This window comes from Salmo salar, chromosome 03 (assembly GCF_965601325.2).
Source record: "Salmo salar chromosome 03, fSalSal1, whole genome shotgun sequence".
Classification (NCBI taxonomy): Eukaryota; Metazoa; Chordata; class Actinopteri; order Salmoniformes; family Salmonidae; genus Salmo; species Salmo salar.
In genome coordinates this window covers 51,257,439-51,265,803 of record NC_138293.1, presented here as the reverse complement: position 1 = coordinate 51,265,803, position 8,365 = coordinate 51,257,439, and positions in this window count along the sequence as shown.

Genomic DNA, 8,365 nt, shown 5'->3' with positions numbered 1-8,365 from the left:
TGTGTCTATTTGTCAGTAGCAGCTCGTGTGCGATGTCTAATACTAAGGACGCCTCGAGGAATTGCTTACCTGAGGTAGAGTACCTCATGATAAGCTGTAGACCACACTATCTACCAATTATATTTTTCGTAGCCGTCTATTTAGCACAACAAACCGATGATGGCACAAAGACTGCACATAACGAGCTGTAGAAGGCTATAAGCAAACAAGAAAATGCTCATCCAGAGGAGGTGCTCCTAGTGGCTGGGGACATTAATGCAGGCAAACAAATCCATTTTACCTAATTTCTACCAGCATGTCACATGTGCAACCAGAGGGAAAACAACTCTACACCACCTTTACTCACAAAGCTCTCCCTCGCCCTCCATTTGGAAAATCTGACCATAATTCTATCCTCCTGATTCCTGCTTACAAGCAAAAACTAAAGCAGGAAGTAGCAGTGATTCGCCCAATACGGAAGTGGTCAGATGACGCGGATGCTATGCTACAGGACTGTTTTGCTAGCACAGACTGGAATGTGTTCCCAGGATTCATCCAATTGCATTGAGGAGTATACCACATCAGTCATTGGCTTCATCATTAAGTGCATTGACGACGTCGTCCCCACAGGTCGTACGTACATATCCCAACCAGAAGCCATGGATTACAGGCAACATCTGCACCGAGCTAAAGGCTAGAGCTGCAGCTTTCAAGGAGCGGTACACTAATCCGGAAGCTTATAAGAAATCCCGCTATGCCCTTAGACAAACCATCAAACAGGCAAAGCGTCAATACAGGACTAAGATTGAATCCTACAACACAGACTCTGATGCTTCTCGGATGTGGCAGGGCTTGCAAACTTTTACGGGCTACAAAGGGAAACCCAGCCACGAGCAGCCCAGCGAGCCTACCAGACAAGCTAAATGCCTTTTGTGCTCGAATCGAGGCAAGCAACACTGAATCATGCATGAGAGCACCAGCTGTTCTAGATGACTGTGTGATCATGCTCTCCATAGCTGATGTGAGCAAAACCTTTAAACAAGTCAACGTACACAAGGTCGCAGGGCCAGACGGATTAACAGGACGTGGGAAGTGTCTTCACTGACATTTTCAACCTCTCCCTGACCGAGTCTATAATACCTATATGTTTCAAAGAGACCACCATAGTCCCTGTGCACAAGAAAGCAAAGGTAATCTGCCTAAATGACTACCACCCAGAAGCACTCACAATGGTAGCCATCAAGTGCTTTGAAAGGCTGGTCATGGCTCACATGAACACCATCATCCCAGAAACCGGCACTCCACACTGCCCTTTCCCACCTGGACAAAAAGAACACCTATGTGAGAATGCTGTTCATTGACTATAGCTCAGTGTTCAACACCATACTGCCCACAAAGTGCATCACTAAGCTTAGGACCCTGGGACAAAGCACCTCCCTTTGCAACTAGATCCTGGACTTCCTGACAGTCCACCCCCAGGTGGTAAGGGTAGGCAACAGCACTTCTGCCACACAGATCCTCAACATGGGGCCCCTCAGGGGTGCTTGCTTAGTCCCCTCCTGTACTCCCTGTTCACCCACGACTCCAACACCATCATTAAGTTTGCTGATAACACAACAGTGGTAGGCCTGATTACTGACAACGATGAGACAGCCTACGGGGAGGAGGTCAAAGACCTGGCAGTGTCGTTCCAGGACAACAACCTCTCCCTCAACATGAGCAATACAAAGGAGCTGATCGTGGACTACAGGAAAAGGAGGGCCGAACACACCCCCATTCACATTGACAGGGTTGTAGTGGAGCGGGTCGAGCATTTCAAATTCCTTGATGTCGACATCACCAACAAGCTATCATGGTCCAAACACACCAAGACAATCGTGAAGAGGGCACAACAACACCTGTTCCCCTTCAGGAGACTGAAAAGATAAGTCATGGGTCCCTAGATCCTCAAAAAGTTCTACAGCTGCACCATCGAGAGCATCCTGACCAGTTGTACCACTGCCTGGTAGGGCAACTGCTCGGCATCTGACTGTAAGGTGCTACAGAGGGTAGTGCATTCAGTCCCAGTACATCACCGGGGCCAAGCTTCCTGCCATCCAGGACCTATATACTATTAAAGACTCCAGTCACCCACGTCATAGACTGTGGTCTCAGCTACTACACAGAAAGCGGTACTGGATCGCCAAAAAGCTCTTTAACAGCTTCTACCCTCAAGCCATAAGACTGCTAAACAATTAATCAAATGGCCACCCGGACAATTTACATTTACCCCCTTTGTTTTTACACTGCTGCTACTCACTGTTTTTATTATCTATGCATAGCCACTTTACCCCTACCTACATGTACAAATTTCCGCGATTCAAATCTAGACGTTCCGCTAGCGGAACACCGCTCCAATATCCAATGATAGGGCGTGGTGCGAATTACAAACACGTCAGAAATCCAAAAACTTCAATTTTTCAAACATATGACTATTTTACACCATTTTAAAGACAAGACGCTCCTTTATCTAACCACATTGTCCGATTTAAAAAAGGCTTTACAACGAAAGCAAAACATTAGATTATGTCAGCAGAGTACCAAGCCAGAAATAATCACACACCCATTTTTCAAGCTAGCATATAATGTCACAAAAACCAAAACCACAGCTAAATGCAGCACTAACCTTTGATGATCTTCATCAGATGACACTCCTAGGACATTATGTTATACAATACATGCATGTTTTGTTCAATCAAGTTCATATTTATATCAAAAACCAGCTTTTTACATTAGCATGTGACGTTCAGAACTAGCATACCCACCGAAACTTCCGGTGAATTTACTAAATTACTCACGATAAACGTTCACAAAAAACATAACAATTATTTAAAGAATTATACATACAGAACTCCTTTATGCAATCGCGGTGTCAGATTTTAAAATAGCTTTTTGGTGAAAGCACTTTTTGCAATATTCTAAGTAGATAGCCCGGCATCACAGGGCTAGCTATTTAGACACCCACCAAGTTTAGCCCTCACCAAAGTCAGATTTACTATAAGAAAAATTGGATTACCTTTGCTGTTCTTCGTCAGAATGCACTCCCAGGACTTCTAGTTTACACCCAATGTTGTTTTGGTTCCAAATAATCCATAGTTATATCCAAATAGCGGCGTTTTGTTCATGCATTCAAGACACTATCCGAAGGGTGACGCGCCGGCGCATATCGTGACAAAAAATGTCAAAATATTCCATTACCGTACTTCGAAGCATGTCAAACGCTGTTTAAAATCAATTTTTATGAGATTTTTCTCGTAAAATAGCGATAATATTCCGACCGGGAGACGTCGTTTTCGTTCAAAGACTGAAAATGTAAAATGGACTCTTCACGTGCTCGCGCGCACCCGTTTCATTGTTCTCAGATCGACCACTATCCAAATGCGCTACTGTTTTTCAGCCAGGGACTACAGAGTCATCATTCAACGTTCTGGCGCCTTCTGAGAGCCTATGGGAGCCTTAGAAAGTGTGATGTTACAGCAGAGATCCTCTGTTTTCAATAAAGAGGCTAAAGAAGGCCAAGAAATGGTCAGAGAGGGCACTTCCGGTTTGGAATCTTCTCAGGTTTTGGCCTGCCATATGAGTTCTGTTATACTCACAGACACCATTCAAACAGTTTTTGAAACTTTAGGGTGTTTTCTATCCAAATCAAACAATTATATGCATATTCTAATTTCTGGGCAGGAGTAATAACCAGATTAAATCGGGTACGTTTTTTATCCGGCCGTGAAAATACTGCCCCCTATCCTAAACAGGCTAATCTGTACCCACACATTGACTCGGTACCGGTAGCCCCTGTATATTGCTTCGTTATTGTTATTTAATAAAAAAATAAAAAAAATTACTTTATTTTTGTAAATATTTTCTTGAACTGCATTGTTGGTTAAGGGCTTGTAAGTAAGCATTTCACGGTAAGGTTGTATTCGATGCATGTGACAAATATGATTTGATTTGAATAAGTCTCTTGGAGCTTTCATTAACTCCTTGAAGCTAACCTCACCAGATGCAACAACTGGGTAACACAGATAGACATGAATATTCGCTGCTTCAAACCTGCTAACCCTACTCCAATCACACTTTAAAAAATATATTTTCATTTCACCTTTATTTAACCAGCTAGGCTAGTTGAGAACAAGTTCTCATTTACAACTGCGACCTGGCCAAGATAAAGCATAGCAATTCGACACATACAACAACACAGAGTTACACATGGAATAAACAAAACATACAGTCAATAATACAGTAGAAGAAAGAAAACAAAAAGTCTATATACAGTGAGTGCAAATGAGGTAAGATTAGTTATTTAAGGCAATAAATAGGCCATGGTGGCGAAGTAATTACAATATAGCAATTAAACACTGGAATGGTAGATGTGCAGAAGATGATTGTGCAAGTAGCGATACTGGGGTGCAAAGGAGCAACAAATAAATAAATACAGTATGGGATGAGGTAGATAGATGGGCTGTTTACAGATGGGCTATGTACAGGTGCAGTGATCTGTGAGCTGCTCTGACAGCTGGTGCTTAAAGCTAGTGAGGGAGATATGAGTCTCCAGCTTCAGTGATTTTTTTAGTTCATTCCAGTCATTGGCAGCAGAGAACTGGAAGGAAAGGCAACGAAACGAGAAATTGGCTTTGGGGGTGACCAGTGAGATATACCTGTTGGAGCACGTGCTATAAGTGGGTGCGGCTATGGTGACCAGTGAGCTGAGATAAGGCGGGGCTTTACCTAGCAGAGACTTGTAGATAACCTGTAGCCAGTGGGTTTTGCGACGAGTATGAAGCGAGGGCCAACCAACGAGAGCGTACAGGTCTCAGTGGTGGGTAGTGTATGGGGCTTTGGTGACAAAACGTATGGCACTGTGATAGACTGCATCCAATTTGTTGAGTAGAGTGTTGGAGGCTATTTTATAGATGACATCGCCAAAGTTGAGGATCGGTAGGATGGTCAGTTTTACAAGGATATGTTTGGCAGCATGAGTGAAGGATGCTTTGTTGCGATATAGGAAGCCGATTCTAGATTTAATTTTGGATTGGAGATGCTTAATGTGAGTCTGGAAGGAGAGTTTACAGTCTAACCAGACACCTAGGTATTTGTAGTTGTCCACGTATTCTAAGTCAGAACCGTCCAGAGTAGTGATGCCAGTCGGGCGGGAGGGTGCGGGCAGCAATCGGTTGAAGAGCATGCACTTAGTTTACTAGCATTTAAAAGCAGTTGGAGGCCACGGAAGGAGTGTTGTATGGCGTTGAAGCTCGTTTGGAAGTTTGTTAACACAGTGTCCAAAGATGGCCAGATGTATACAGAATGGTGTCGTCTGCGTAGAGGTGGATCAGAGAATCACCAGCAGCAAGAGCGACATCATTGATGAATACAGAGAAGAGAGTCGGCCCGAGAATTGAACACTGTGGCTAGAGAGACTGCCAGAGGTCAGGACAACAGGCCCTCCGATTTGACACACTGAACTCTATCTGACAAGTAGTTGGTGAAGCAGACTAGGCAATCATTTGAGAACCCAAGGCTGTCGACTCTGCCAATAAGAATGTGGTGATTGACAGAGTCGAAAGCCTTGTCCAGGTCGATGAATATGGCTGCACAGTAATGTCTCTTATTGATGGCGGTTATGATGTCGTTTAGGACCTTGAGCGTGGCTGAGGTGCACCCATGACCAGCTCTGAAACCAGATTCCATAGCGGAGAAGGTACGGTGGGACTCGTTGGAGGGCAGTAACACAATTACTATTTGTTCATTCAAACCATAACCCTCTTTGGAATAAATATGATTGGTTATTCTGAATAATAACATTTCCAATACACCACAATGACAATTTGAATGCACGGAGATACCGTGATGAGATCCTGAGGCCCATTGTTGTGCCATTCATCCGCAGCCATCACCTCATGTTTCAGCACGATAATGCACGGCCCCATGTCACAAGGATCTGTACACAATTCCTGGACGCTGAAAACGTCCCAGTTCTTCCAAGGACTGCATACTCACCAGACATGTCACCCATTGAACATGTTTGAGATGCTCTGGATCGATGTGTATGACAGCTAGTTCCAGTTCCCGCAAATATCCAGCAACTTCGCACAGTCATTGAAGAGTGGTGGGACAACATTCCATAGGCCACAATAAACAGTCTGATCAACTCTATGCAAAGGAGATATGCATGAGGCAAATGGTGGTCATACCAGATGCTGACTGGTTTCCTGATCCATGACCATACCTTTTTTTTAACAGATGCGTGTCTGTATTCCCAGATTAGGGCCTCATTTATTTATTTAAATTGACTGATTTCCTTATATAAACTGTAACTCAGTAAAATCTTTGAAATTGTTTCATGTTGCGTTTATATTTTTGTTCAGTATAAGTGACAGGAAATACAAATCTTTCTGAACTGGAGTAAAGTGGATAAAAATGTCATATATACTGACTCAGCATTCCATTGAATGTAATAGTTTGTTGGAGCAAATCAGCAGTGTACTTTCCTAACAGAAGGGGGCAGTCTAGCAACGGCTTTGTTTTCTCCAACAACAGCTCCATGGCTCTGTCCCAATCAGTCCTCTCCCTTGCCTCCTCTCCTTCAACATTCCGATGTGAAAGAACTGACCAGGTGAAAGAGCTTCAACTATATTGTTTTTTCCTGTCAAGTATTTTCCAGTAAGGGCAGATACGGAGGAGGAGGCAAGGTAAGGATGGACTTTCAAGCAGCTGAAACATAGTTTTGGCTTTTTCTATTTATGCGTTTACACAGGCAGCCCAATTCTGATTTGACCAATCAGATCAGCTATTTTGCCAATAATTCGGCAAAAGATCAGATTTAGGCTGCCTGTGTAAACACAGCCTATGAGTCCCATAGGCAAGACCGCCTACCCTGTCCCCCTCTGTTTATTCCTATTTTTGTAATAAGATTAATGTTAACTAAGGTTTTGCCTTTGAATAAGAGCGCATGGAAATTAGATTGTAGCCTGGGTATCTGAGCAAACAGCAGTAGCCTAAAGCGGGATATGTGTTGCTAAGGCGCTTAATGACTAATATCAGTGGCTGATTGTCTAAGGTCCACTGATTGCCTGTTCTGTGTGTTTTGATTGCTAATTTCACCCTGCATGTGTTCTAACAAAAGTTCACACCACCTGAATGTACCTTGGCTGCGGATCTCAATCGGAAATAGGAGTCACACAACTGAAAACACATGCAGGTATTTCTAATTGAGTTTTGCCTTTTTACATTGACTAAATATCATCAAAAAGCACTTGTAAACTACACAAATCTGGAAAACGAAGAAACAAACCATCTGATCGGGATACGACACAATCAAATACGATCGGAAATGGTTGCATTTGAGGACTAGAAAGATTATGTTGGATTTTCACTATCATCTTTAACATTACGCTTACTAAGTAATAGACTAGAGTCCTGTCCAGAGGGTGAACTTGTACATCAAGCTGCCTCACGCTACAGAAACAGGAGCTCATATGAGCTGTTCCGGCTCACACACGCCAAGGATCTTACAAGGCTACTTACTTACTTACTTTTTAGTAAGTAATGAGTTGATATCAAGGCAGTTGCTTTCACTGTTTTGTACAATGTCATTCTGGCTCTAGTTAGGTAGAGCACACACATCTGTTTAGCTAAACCTGGTTCAGGCTCTTCATATTTCAGACAGGTGCTGGCTTTGGCTTGCATCTGGAACCAAACATGTGGAAATACTCTGCAGTGATTGGTGTCTGTCTCAGAATGTAGAAGAGAATGAGAGACAGATGGAGAATGTCAATTGCATATTCCTCGTATCCTCTCTCCTCGCATCCTTCTCAAAACCCATTGGATGAGAAAGCCAGAGGTCCCTCCCCTTTGACCTTCTCCTCCAATGAGTTTTGAGGTGGTGAGGTGAGAGCCAACATGTTAACCCCCAGCCCAGATCTTTGCACATCCAGAGTCTTCCTCCTGGGCAACACACTATGCTTACTCCAGTCGGCATAGCTCCCCCAATTAACAATACTGACCGAGAGAAGATATCCAGGGGATTAGAAGTGGATGTGAACTGACATCCCCGTACACTCACCGCACCACCCTGTTGCATTCAGAAAGTCTAATTTCTGGACAAGAAGTGGAAATCGAAACAAATGCTGTTTCTCAATTAATATCTCCTCGATACCTTGCATTTTCTCTCCTTACCTCCTTCTCAAATCTCATAGGACAAGAAGGTCCAAGGGGAGGGAACTGGGACCTTCTCCTTCAAAACATGAGGCGAGGAGTTATCTGGGATCAACATTACTTGAATTTGGCTGGAACACACCAGTACTGAGTACCAGAACCTCACATTTTCTACTGCTTGAGGTCCAGCACCTCT